At 48.8% G+C, this 13,543-nt stretch overlaps 1 protein-coding gene across 3 annotated transcripts in view; it reads right to left on the reverse strand.

The window, feature by feature from the left end:
• The window catches only part of LOC135031779 (uncharacterized), a 935,328-nt gene that overhangs the window by 829,150 nt on the left and 92,635 nt on the right, over window positions 1–13,543 (reverse strand). The window lies entirely within an intron of this gene.

Below are 13,543 nucleotides of genomic sequence, written 5' to 3' on the forward strand. Positions count from 1 at the left end.
TCTTAATGGTTTCAACCTAGTATTACCATTTTCTTGATTTCCAGAGCCTTTTCCACCGGAAGAAAAACTCTCTGAACTACCCTGTCCAGAATCATTCCGAAAAACAAATAATCTTTCCTTGAAAATTTATGATCCAACCGTGTTGTTGGAGTATGGACAGGGAGAGCGCGATGTTTTTGTACCAAGCGCTCACTGCATCTCGCCTTTATCAGGAGATCTTCTAGATAAGGAATTTAATTGACTCCTTCTTGACGCAGGAGGACCATCATTTCCACCATCACTGTGGTGAAAACCCTCGGCGGCGTGGAGAAAACCGAAAGGTAACGTCAGGAATTGTAATGGCAATTCTGAATCTCAGATAAGCCTGGTAAGGAGGAGAAATTGGAACATGCAGGTAAGCATCCTTTACGTCAACTGACTCCCTGTAATCCCCCTCCTCCAGACTAGAAACACTGCCCCCAGTGACTCCAACTGGAACTTGAACCGTTTCAAGTAGAGATTCAGAATTTTTTTTGGGGGGGGTTCAGGATCGGTCAGACCGAGCCGTCCGGTTTCGGAACTATAAAGAGGCTTGAATAAACCCCTTCCTTTGTCGTGACCCAGGCACCAGGACTATGCCCTGTCCTGACATAAAATTTGAATTACCGTTATAAGTGCTTCTCTTTTTGGAAGAGACGCTGGCAAGGTCAATCTTAAAATTCGGCATGGGGAAACGTCTTGAAACTCCAGTTTGCCCTTGTAGACATCTTCTCGCTGTACTTACTGGCCCGAAACAAAGGGCTGCATGTGAGGGTGATCCTTTTTGCCTGTGCAGGTGCAGAGGACAAAAATGTCGACTTACCTGCGGTAGCCGCCGAGACCAACGATCCTCACCAAATAAGGCCTCACCTTTGTATAGGAGATCCTCCATATTCTCATCTTTATCAATCCTGTCAATTTCTGATAACACGCTTTTTTACCATGTTTTATTTTAATACTTCGAGACACCCACGCGCATGCAATAGTGGACCTGAGCAGTGCACTCTTTTCAACATAAATGGATTTTAATATAGTTTTCACGTTTCGGATCGCTGGCTCTTTTAGTGAAGCCGTCACAGGTGCAGGAAGAATTACCTTCTTTTTCACCCTAGACAGTGCACTATTTAACACAGTGGGTGACTGCTGGGAAAGAAAATATTAAACTTGTGGGAGGGAGTCTTATTTGATCTATTTCCCTGGAATCCCTATCGGCGACACAGGACTCAGAGTCCGTGTCGGTAGCAGTAGTCATAACATTTATAAATGGACCTTATGTGACCCAGAGAAGGTCGCCTGCAGATGGAAGAACAAAATGCTGACAAAACACATCTTCTACATTACCAGCATGCAGCATTAGATATAGCCTTATCTAATCTTTGATATGATGCATACTACCACGTATGATGCATACTACCACGTATTTCTTCACCCATGCAGGCTCTTGGTGTATCGGTAGCATCACCACCTTACCACTCTGTGTCCCTAAAATGGCTTCCTCCAGGAAGGAACTCCCTGCCTCAGACATGTCCCACACGTGTACCACACACACTCCCAGACACATTGGGACTTATAGGGATCAGACTTCTGTCAGATGGACACCGAAAGGAAAATCCAGCTCACACCTCAGCGCCAAGCACACCCATCTGTAAAACATTACATTGAAAACAGACCTGCAGCGCTTTTATACATAATACAAACATCATATACATCGCCCCCCCCTTGCACCCTGACATACGTCAGTAGTGAAGGGAGGACCAGCGTTTCTCTTGAGGAGAAAATGGCGCTGATTAGTGTGCTGGCTTAGTGAGGAAGAAGCCCCGCCCCCTTAATGGCGCGCTTCACCCGATCTTAACTCAATAGTTAATAATCCTGGCGGGGGTAGGACAGTGTGCCTTTTGCCATAAACAAGGATTTATGTTGCCCAGGGCGCCCCCCCCTGCGCCCTGCACCCTGCATGTGTGCTGTGAGGAAGAAGCTCCGGTCCCTTAATGGCACGCTTCCTTCCCGCAATTTTCCACAAATATTTATACAGGTGGGGGTTAGGACAGTGCCTTGGCACTAATGTCCCCTCTTGCCAGTGTCAAAATGAGGATTTATATGCTGCCCAGGGCGCCCCCCAGCCCCCCTGCACCATGTAGTGCATTGTGTAGTGGGAGCATGGCGCGCAGCGTGCGATCGCTGTGCGGTACCTCAGAAAGCCGTCACTGAAGTCTTCTGATCTTTCTACTCACCTGACTTCTGGCTCTGCAAAGGGGATGACGGCGGGCTCTGGGAACGAGCATCTAGGCGTTCCTAGCGATCAGACCCTCAGTGTCACAACTGAGGGCCTGAGCTGACGGGAGGCAGCCTCAGTTGTAGGGGCTGAGATGTACCGGAACCTGGGAGGTTGTATCAGACCCCTGGACATGTAAGTAACATGAATAATAACTGCCCGAAGGCGTGACCACGACAACTTGGATAAAAGTCAATGATGTTTATTATGACAACTCCGCAACACAGCAGCAGTAAAAGAAAACGTAAAAGTCAGCAAAGAATAAATACAGTTCCTGGGTACTACAGGATGGCAGGAGCCACAGGGCACTGGTAGTGTGAGATAGTTCTTATGATCTTCTAGATGGAAAGTCCTTACCAGGCCCGACTGTAGCAATGGAGATAACCCAGGATTGTGCCAGCTGGTGTTCCAGGAAAAGCTGGGTTGCTGAAGATAAAACAGCTGCTGTGGATACTGGCTGGAACCAGACTGTTGTTAGCACGGAGTGGATACTGGCTGGAACCAGTTAAATAATAAATGAACTTGGGAGCGATGAAATATGAACTGAAATGTAGAATTTGAGAGCGGAGAAATAATAATACCGGTGGAGAGTGGTAAAGTGTAGAAAGGACACCGGCCCTTTAAGGGAAGCTGTACTCTGCTGGAAGCTGAGCTGGGAGCAGGTAATGTTGTAGCTGGAAACAGATGAATCCACAATGGATTGGAGAGTCAGGCTACACCGCAGGTGGAATGCTGGTGCGGGTCTCTATGGTGGAAGTCTTGAGACAGGAGCTGGAACCTGGAAGACAATCACAGGAGAGAGACAAACAGGAACTAGGTTTGACAACCAAAGCACTGACGCCTTCCTTGCTCAGGCACAGTGTATTTATACCTGCAGCAAGGAAGGGATTGGCTAGGCAATTATGCAGATTATCAATACTGAGAACAGATTGGTGGAAATGATCAGCTGACAGAATCCAAGATGGCTGCGCCCATGCAGACACTTGGAGGGAAGTTTGGTTTGTAATCCATGTGGTAATGAAAACAGTAATGGCGGCGCCGGCCACCGGAGACAGGAGGCGCCAGGCTGACAGATGCACATCCAACCACGCGGACACAGCGTAGGCCGCGGCTGACGTAATCGCCACTCAGACACTCTGCATGCAGAAGTTCAGGGACGGCGGCGGAGGCCGCGGGAAACGCCATGCCAGGTGTAATATGGCGTTTACTGTGACAGCGTCCCAGAGTGACAGGAGAGGATACAGGAATGTACACATCAGGATAACAGATGGGATCCGGTCCTGGAGCGCTGAGCCAGCCTTAGGAGGCATCTGATGGGTAAGAAATGGCGTCCAGATACCCGGATCGTGACAGCACCCCCCCCTTTAGGAGTGGCCCCAGGACACTTCTTTGGCTTTTGAGGAAACTTGGAATGGAATCTCCGGACCAAGGCAGGAGCATGGACATCAGAAGCATTGGTCCATGAACGTTCCTCAGGACCATAACCCTTCCAGTCAATAAGATATTGTAGTTGACCGTAACGGTGACGTGAGTCCAGGATCTTGGCCACTTCATACTCAACGCCTCGTTGAGTTTGGACTTTCGGAGTTGGAGGAAGTGAGGAATGAAACCGATTCAAGATCAGCGGTTTCAACAGGGAAACATGGAATGTCCTGGGTATTTTTAAGAAGGGAGGCAACTGGAGTCTGTAAGCAACAGGATTGATGACTTGTTCAATCTTGAAAGGACCGATATAGCGAGGTGCAAACTTCATACTGGGAACTCTTAACCTCAAATTCTTCGTGGATAACCATACCCGATCACCCACCTTGAGAGCAGGAACTGCTCGACGCTTCTTATCCGCAAACTTCTTGTACCTGAACGATGCCTTGAGCAGAGCTGATCGTACGCTCTTCCAGATATTGGCAAACTGATGCAAGGTGATATCCACTGCGGGAACAGAAGTTGCTGGAAGCGGTTGGAACTCAGGGACTTTAGGGTGGAATCCAAAGTTAGTGAAGAATGGTGTTGAAGCAGATGAAGAATGATACTGGTTGTTATGACAGAACTCGGCCCAGGGAAGTAATTGAACCCAGTCATCTTGAGAGGAGGACACATAGATGCGGAGGAAGGCCTCCAAGTCCTGATTCACCCTCTCGGTTTGACCATTGGTCTGAGGATGGTAAGCCGTGGAAAACTTTAGCTTGACTTGGAGGACTTGACATAAACTTCGCCAGAATTTGGCTGTGAATTGAACTCCTCGATCTGAGATAATTTCTTCAGGAAGACCGTGGAGTCGGAAGATCTCTTGTATGAATACTTGAGCCAACTTGGAAGCTGACGGAAGACCGGTGAGAGGAATGAAGTGTGCCATCTTGGTGAACCGGTCAACTACCACCCAGATGGTATTGAACTTGTTGCACATGGGTAAGTCTGTAATGAAATCCATCGACAAGTGGGTCCTTGGTCGACGGGGAACGGATAGTGGAACCAGTTGCCCCGCAGGCGACTGGCGGGATACTTTATGTTGGGCACACTTTGGGCAAGATGCAATAAACTCCAAGACGTCCTTTTTCAGAGTTGGCCACCAATAGGACCTAGAGATAAACTCCAGGGTTTTTTGGATACCTGTATGTCCGGCAAAACGGGAAGCATGGGCCCAATGCATGAGCTTCTTCCTTAGCATCGGCTTCACAAAACTTTTCCCTGATGGGGGCGTAGAGTCCATCCCTACCGTGGAGAATGCCAACGGATTTATAATAGGATGCTTGTCTGAAGACTCTGACTCATTTTCTTGCTCCCATGAGCGGGAAAGGGCATCGGCCTTGCGATTCTGAGAGCCCGGACAGAACTGGAGTTTAAAGTCGAACCTGGAAAAGAAAAGTGCCCATCTGGCCTGACGAGGGTTGAGACATTGTGCGCCCTTCAGGTATAAAAGGTTCTTGTGGTCTGTAAGTATGGTGATTGAATGAGAAGCTCCCTCCAACAGATACCTCCACTCTTCTAGAGCGAGCTTGATGGCTAGCAACTCCTGGTCGCCAATGGCATAGTTGCGCTCAGCTGGGGAGAACTTCCGGGAGAAGAAACTGCAAGGGTGTAAATGGACATCTTTAGCCCTCTGAGATAACACCGCTCCTACTCCAACGGAGGAGGCATCCACCTCTAAGATGAAAGGAGAGTCGATGTCAGGCTGTTTCAGAACAGGCGCAGAGATGAACCTTTGTTTTAAAAGATGAAATGCTTGCATGGCTTCTTCAGACCACTTGGACGGGTTAGCACCCTTCTTAGTGAAAGCAGTAATAGGCGCCACAATGGTGGAAAAGTCTCGTATAAACTTTCGGTAATAGTTGGCGAACCCCAAGAACCTCTGGACCCCTTTGAGGGTTAAGGGTACCGGCCAATTTTGGATTGCTTGTAGTTTCTCAGGATCCATCTCTAGTCCGGAACCGGACACAATGTACCCTAGAAACGGAATGGACTTGACTTCAAAGACGCATTTTTCTAATTTGCAATAGAGATGATTGACACGGAGACGGGACAGAACCTCTTTAACCCAAAAACGATGTTCCTCTAAATCGTTGGCAAAAATGAGGATATCGTCTAGATAGACCACGACATGACGGTATAGAATGTCTCTGAAGATCTCATTGACAAAATGCTGGAAGACAGCTGGAGCATTGCTCAATCCGAAGGGCATGACGAGGTACTCATAATGTCCGTCACGGGTGTTAAAGGCGGTCTTCCACTCGTCACCCTCACGGATACGGATGAGATTGTATGCACCTCGCAAGTCCAGCTTTGTAAAGATGGTAGCTCCGCTAACTCTGTCAAAGAGCTCAGTAATCAGGGGTAAAGGATAACGGTTCTTGATGGTAATGTCGTTCAAACCTCTGTAGTCGATGCACGGCCGCAGACCACCATCTTTCTTTTTTACAAAAAAGAAGCCTGTGCCGGCTGGAGAAGAAGAAGGTCGAATGAACCCCTTTGCTAGGTTCTCTTTAATATATTCCTCCATAGAATGCGTCTCAGGCAGAGACAACGGATAAGTTCGGCCTCGAGGTGGAACATTCCCTGGAACGAGATCAATCGGACAGTCCCATTCTCTATGAGGAGGAAGGATATCAGCAGAAGCTTTACTGAACACATCCGTGAAATCTTGATATGGAGGAGGTGGAACATCAGACGACCTGGGGGAGGAAGAACAGACAGGCAATACTTTAAACAAACATGTCTCAGCACAGGAGGAACCCCATGCCAGGATTTGTGTAGTCGTCCAATCAATTGTAGGATTGTGAAGACGGAGCCATGGAAGGCCCAGGACCACAGGATGTGTGGCTCTTGGAATCACTAAAAAAGAAATAAGTTCGGAATGAAGAACTCCCACTCTCAGACGAACTGGTAGAGTCCTTAAAGAAATAACTGCATCAAAAATTTTGCTGCCATCCACGGCAGTTAAAGAAATGGACGAAGGAAGTCTCTCGGTGGGTAGGGACCACCGTTTAACATAGGCTTCGGTAATAAAGTTCCCAGCTGCTCCGGAATCAAGGAGGGCAATGACGTTCCGGTAACGTTGAGCAACTTGAAGCGAGACTGGGAGATTACAATCTTGAGGAGATGGAGAGGAGATCATTACTCCTAGCCGGCCCTCTCCTTGGCGAGCTAGGATTTGGAGTTTCCCGGACGTTTGGGACAGGCATTAATGGTGTGAGACGGAGCTGCACAATAGAGACAGAGAAACTCGGAGAGACGTCTTCGGCGCTCAGCAGGAGTTAAACGGGAACGGCCAAGTTGCATGGGCTCATCTTTAGATGGTGACAGTTGACGAGGAGGAGGAGCAGAAGATTTTGGAGCAGATGATCTTCCACGCTCAGTTGCTCTCTCTCTGAAACGTAAATCAACTTTCGTGCAGAGTGAGATTAGCTCATCTAACTTAGAAGGTAAGTCTCTGGTAGCTAACTCATCTTTAATACGCTCAGATAAGCCATGCCAGAATGCAGCATACAGGGCCTCGTCGTTCCATGCCAGTTCGGATGCCAGGATCTGGAACTGTATCAGATATTGTCCTACAGTACGTGACCCCTGGCGTAAACGGAGAATCTCGGATGAAGCTGAGGTTACCCGGCCTGGCTCGTCGAAGATGCGCCTGAATGTTGACACGAAGGCAGTGTAGGAAGATAGCAGGGTGTCGGACCTCTCCCATAACGGTGATGCCCAATCAAGGGCTGAGCCACTGAGAAGAGAAATAATGTAGGCAATTTTTGTACGGTCACTGGGAAAATTGCCAGGTTGTAGCTCAAACTGAATCTCACACTGGTTGAGAAATCCCCTGCAGAATCTTGGAGATCCGTCAAATTTTGCTGGCGTTGGAAGATGAAGACGTGGAGCAGAAATGGGTAAGGTGGGTGGGGTTATAGCTGGAGTCACTGTGGTTGACGCACCAGACGCGCCTGATCCACGGAGAGTTGTCTGAATCCCATCCAGCCGAGTAGAGAGATCCTGGAGACAGCGGATGATGTGGCCCTGTGCAGCCTCCTGATGTTCTAGTCGGGCTGCCAGTTCTTGCATCGGCCTGGCCGCTTGATCCTGGTCTCCGGCTGGATTCATTAGGTCAGTGCTTACTGTCACAACTGAGGGCCTGAGCTGACGGGAGGCAGCCTCACTTGTAGGGGCTGAGATGTACCGGAACCTGGGAGGTTGTATCAGACCCCTGGACATGTAAGTAACATGAATAATAACTGCCCGAAGGCGTGACCACGACAACTTGGATAAAAGTCAATGATGTTTATTATGACAACTCCGCAACACAGCAGCAGTAAAAGAAAACGTAAAAGTCAGCAAAGAATAAATACAGTTCCTGGGTACTACAGGATGGCAGGAGCCACAGGGCACTGGTAGTGTGAGATAGTTCTTATGATCTTCTAGATGGAAAGTCCTTACCAGGCCCGACTGTAGCAATGGAGATAACCCAGGATTGTGCCAGCTGGTGTTCCAGGAAAAGCTGGGTTGCTGAAGATAAAACAGCTGCTGTGGATACTGGCTGGAACCAGACTGTTGTTAGCACGGAGTGGATACTGGCTGGAACCAGTTAAATAATAAATGAACTTGGGAGCGATGAAATATGAACTGAAATGTAGAATTTGAGAGCGGAGAAATAATAATACCGGTGGAGAGTGGTAAAGTGTAGAAAGGACACCGGCCCTTTAAGGGAAGCTGTACTCTGCTGGAAGCTGAGCTGGGAGCAGGTAATGTTGTAGCTGGAAACAGATGAATCCACAATGGATTGGAGAGTCAGGCTACACCGCAGGTGGAATGCTGGTGCGGGTCTCTATGGTGGAAGTCTTGAGACAGGAGCTGGAACCTGGAAGACAATCACAGGAGAGAGACAAACAGGAACTAGGTTTGACAACCAAAGCACTGACGCCTTCCTTGCTCAGGCACAGTGTATTTATACCTGCAGCAAGGAAGGGATTGGCTAGGCAATTATGCAGATTATCAATACTGAGAACAGATTGGTGGAAATGATCAGCTGACAGAATCCAAGATGGCTGCGCCCATGCAGACACTTGGAGGGAAGTTTGGTTTGTAATCCATGTGGTAATGAAAACAGTAATGGCGGCGCCGGCCACCGGAGACAGGAGGCGCCAGGCTGACAGATGCACATCCAACCACGCGGACACAGCGGAGGCCGCGGCTGACGTAATCGCCACTCAGACACTCTGCATGCAGAAGTTCAGGGACGGCGGCGGAGGCCGCGGGAAACGCCATGCCAGGTGTAATATGGCGTTTACTGTGACAGCGTCCCAGAGTGACAGGAGAGGATACAGGAATGTACACATCAGGATAACAGATGGGATCCGGTCCTGGAGCGCTGAGCCAGCCTTAGGAGGCATCTGATGGGTAAGAAATGGCGTCCAGATACCCGGATCGTGACAGCACCCCCCCCTTTAGGAGTGGCCCCAGGACACTTCTTTGGCTTTTGAGGAAATTTGGAATGGAATCTCCGGACCAAGGCAGGAGCATGGACATCAGAAGCATTGGTCCATGAACGTTCCTCAGGACCATAACCCTTCCAGTCAATAAGATATTGTAGTTGACCGTAACGGTGACGTGAGTCCAGGATCTTGGCCACTTCATACTCAACGCCTCGTTGAGTTTGGACTTTCGGAGTTGGAGGAAGTGAGGAATGAAACCGATTCAAGATCAGCGGTTTCAACAGGGAAACATGGAATGTCCTGGGTATTTTTAAGAAGGGAGGCAACTGGAGTCTGTAAGCAACAGGATTGATGACTTGTTCAATCTTGAAAGGACCGATATAGCGAGGTGCAAACTTCATACTGGGAACTCTTAACCTCAAATTCTTCGTGGATAACCATATCCGATCACCCACCTTGAGAGCAGGAACTGCTCGACGCTTCTTATCCGCAAACTTCTTGTACCTGAACGATGCCTTGAGCAGAGCTGATCGTACGCTCTTCCAGATATTGGCAAACTGATGCAAGGTGATATCCACTGCGGGAACAGAAGTTGCTGGAAGCGGTTGGAACTCAGGGACTTTAGGGTGGAATCCAAAGTTAGTGAAGAATGGTGTTGAAGCAGATGAAGAATGATACTGGTTGTTATGACAGAACTCGGCCCAGGGAAGTAATTGAACCCAGTCATCTTGAGAGGAGGACACATAGATGCGGAGGAAGGCCTCCAAGTCCTGATTCACCCTCTCGGTTTGACCATTGGTCTGAGGATGGTAAGCCGTGGAAAACTTTAGCTTGACTTGGAGGACTTGACATAAACTTCGCCAGAATTTGGCTGTGAATTGAACTCCTCGATCTGAGATAATTTCTTCAGGAAGACCGTGGAGTCGGAAGATCTCTTGTATGAATACTTGAGCCAACTTGGAAGCTGACGGAAGACCGGTGAGAGGAATGAAGTGTGCCATCTTGGTGAACCGGTCAACTACCACCCAGATGGTATTGAACTTGTTGCACATGGGTAAGTCTGTAATGAAATCCATCGACAAGTGGGTCCATGGTCGACGGGGAACGGATAGTGGAACCAGTTGCCCCGCAGGCGACTGGCGGGATACTTTATGTTGGGCACACTTTGGGCAAGATGCAATAAACTCCAAGACGTCCTTTTTCAGAGTTGGCCACCAATAGGACCTAGAGATAAACTCCAGGGTTTTTTGGATACCTGTATGTCCGGCAAAACGGGAAGCATGGGCCCAATGCATGAGCTTCTTCCTTAGCATCGGCTTCACAAAACTTTTCCCTGATGGGGGCGTAGAGTCCATCCCTACCGTGGAGAATGCCAACGGATTTATAATAGGATGCTTGTCTGAAGACTCTGACTCATTTTCTTGCTCCCATGAGCGGGAAAGGGCATCGGCCTTGCGATTCTGAGAGCCCGGACAGAACTGGAGTTTAAAGTCGAACCTGGAAAAGAAAAGTGCCCATCTGGCCTGACGAGGGTTGAGACATTGTGCGCCCTTCAGGTATAAAAGGTTCTTGTGGTCTGTAAGTATGGTGATTGAATGAGAAGCTCCCTCCAACAGATACCTCCACTCTTCTAGAGCGAGCTTGATGGCTAGCAACTCCTGGTCGCCAATGGCATAGTTGCGCTCAGCTGGGGAGAACTTCCGGGAGAAGAAACTGCAAGGGTGTAAATGGACATCTTTAGCCCTCTGAGATAACACCGCTCCTACTCCAACGGAGGAGGCATCCACCTCTAAGATGAAAGGAGAGTCGATGTCAGGCTGTTTCAGAACAGGCGCAGAGATGAACCTTTGTTTTAAAAGATGAAATGCTTGCATGGCTTCTTCAGACCACTTGGACGGGTTAGCACCCTTCTTAGTGAAAGCAGTAATAGGCGCCACAATGGTGGAAAAGTCTCGTATAAACTTTCGGTAATAGTTGGCGAACCCCAAGAACCTCTGGACCCCTTTGAGGGTTAAGGGTACCGGCCAATTTTGGATTGCTTGTAGTTTCTCAGGATCCATCTCTAGTCCGGAACCGGACACAATGTACCCTAGAAACGGAATGGACTTGACTTCAAAGACGCATTTTTCTAATTTGCAATAGAGATGATTGACACGGAGACGGGACAGAACCTCTTTAACCCAAAAACGATGTTCCTCTAAATCGTTGGCAAAAATGAGGATATCGTCTAGATAGACCACGACATGACGGTATAGAATGTCTCTGAAGATCTCATTGACAAAATGCTGGAAGACAGCTGGAGCATTGCTCAATCCGAAGGGCATGACGAGGTACTCATAATGTCCGTCACGGGTGTTAAAGGCGGTCTTCCACTCGTCACCCTCACGGATCCGGATGAGATTGTATGCACCTCGCAAGTCCAGCTTTGTAAAGATGGTAGCTCCGCTAACTTTGTCAAAGAGCTCAGTAATCAGGGGTAAAGGATAACGGTTCTTGATGGTAATGTCGTTCAAACCTCTGTAGTCGATGCACGGCCGCAGACCACCATCTTTCTTTTTTACAAAAAAGAAGCCTGCGCCGGCTGGAGAAGAAGAAGGTCGAATGAACCCCTTTGCTAGGTTCTCTTTAATATATTCCTCCATAGAATGCGTCTCAGGCAGAGACAACGGATAAGTTCGGCCTCGAGGTGGAACCTTCCCTGGAACGAGATCAATCGGACAGTCCCATTCTCTATGAGGAGGAAGGATATCAGCAGAAGCTTTACTGAACACATCCGTGAAATCTTGATATGGAGGAGGTGGAACATCAGACGACCTGGGGGAGGAAGAACAGACAGGCAATACTTTAAACAAACATGTCTCAGCACAGGAGGAACCCCATGCCAGGATTTGCGTAGTCGTCCAATCAATTGTAGGATTGTGAAGACGGAGCCATGGAAGGCCCAGGACCACAGGATGTGTGGCTCTTGGAATCACTAAAAAAGAAATAAGTTCGGAATGAAGAACTCCCACTCTCAGACGAACTGGTAGAGTCCTTAAAGAAATAACTGCATCAAAAATTTTGCTGCCATCCACGGCAGTTAAAGAAATGGACGAAGGAAGTCTCTCGGTGGGTAGGGACCACCGTTTAACATAGGCTTCGGTAATAAAGTTCCCAGCTGCTCCGGAATCAAGGAGGGCAATGACGTTCCGGTAACGTTGAGCAACTTGAAGCGAGACTGGGAGATTACAATCTTGAGGAGATGGAGAGGAGATCATTACTCCTAGCCGGCCCTCTCCTTGGCGAGCTAGGATTTGGAGTTTCCCGGACGTTTGGGACAGGCATTAATGGTGTGAGACGGAGCTGCACAATAGAGACAGAGAAACTCGGAGAGACGTCTTCGGCGCTCAGCAGGAGTTAAACGGGAACGGCCAAGTTGCATGGGCTCATCTTTAGATGGTGACAGTTGACGAGGAGGAGGAGCAGAAGATTTTGGAGCAGATGATCTTCCACGCTCAGTTGCTCTCTCTCTGAAACGTAAATCAACTTTCGTGCAGAGTGAGATTAGCTCATCTAACTTAGAAGGTAAGTCTCTGGTAGCTAACTCATCTTTAATACGCTCAGATAAGCCATGCCAGAATGCAGCATACAGGGCCTCGTCGTTCCATGCCAGTTCGGATGCCAGGATCTGGAACTGTATCAGATATTGTCCTACAGTACGTGACCCCTGGCGTAAACGGAGAATCTCGGATGAAGCTGAGGTTACCCGGCCTGGCTCGTCGAAGATGCGCCTGAATGTTGACACGAAGGCAGTGTAGGAAGATAGCAGGGTGTCGGACCTCTCCCATAACGGTGATGCCCAATCAAGGGCTGAGCCACTGAGAAGAGAAATAATGTAGGCAATTTTTGTACGGTCACTGGGAAAATTGCCAGGTTGTAGCTCAAACTGAATCTCACACTGGTTGAGAAATCCCCTGCAGAATCTTGGAGATCCGTCAAATTTTGCTGGCGTTGGAAGATGAAGACGTGGAGCAGAAATGGGTAAGGTGGGTGGGGTTATAGCTGGAGTCACTGTGGTTGACGCACCAGACGCGCCTGATCCACGGAGAGTTGTCTGAATCCCATCCAGCCGAGTAGAGAGATCCTGGAGACAGCGGATGATGTGGCCCTGTGCAGCCTCCTGATGTTCTAGTCGGGCTGCCAGTTCTTGCATCGGCCTGGCCGCTTGATCCTGGTCTCCGGCTGGATTCATTAGGTCAATGCTTACTGTCACAACTGAGGGCCTGAGCTGACGGGAGGCAGCCTCAGTTGTAGGGGCTGAGATGTACCGGAACCTGGGAGGTTGTATCAGACCCCTGGACAT

This window comes from Pseudophryne corroboree, chromosome 2, assembly GCF_028390025.1.
Source record: "Pseudophryne corroboree isolate aPseCor3 chromosome 2, aPseCor3.hap2, whole genome shotgun sequence".
NCBI lineage: Eukaryota > Metazoa > Chordata > Amphibia > Anura > Myobatrachidae > Pseudophryne > Pseudophryne corroboree.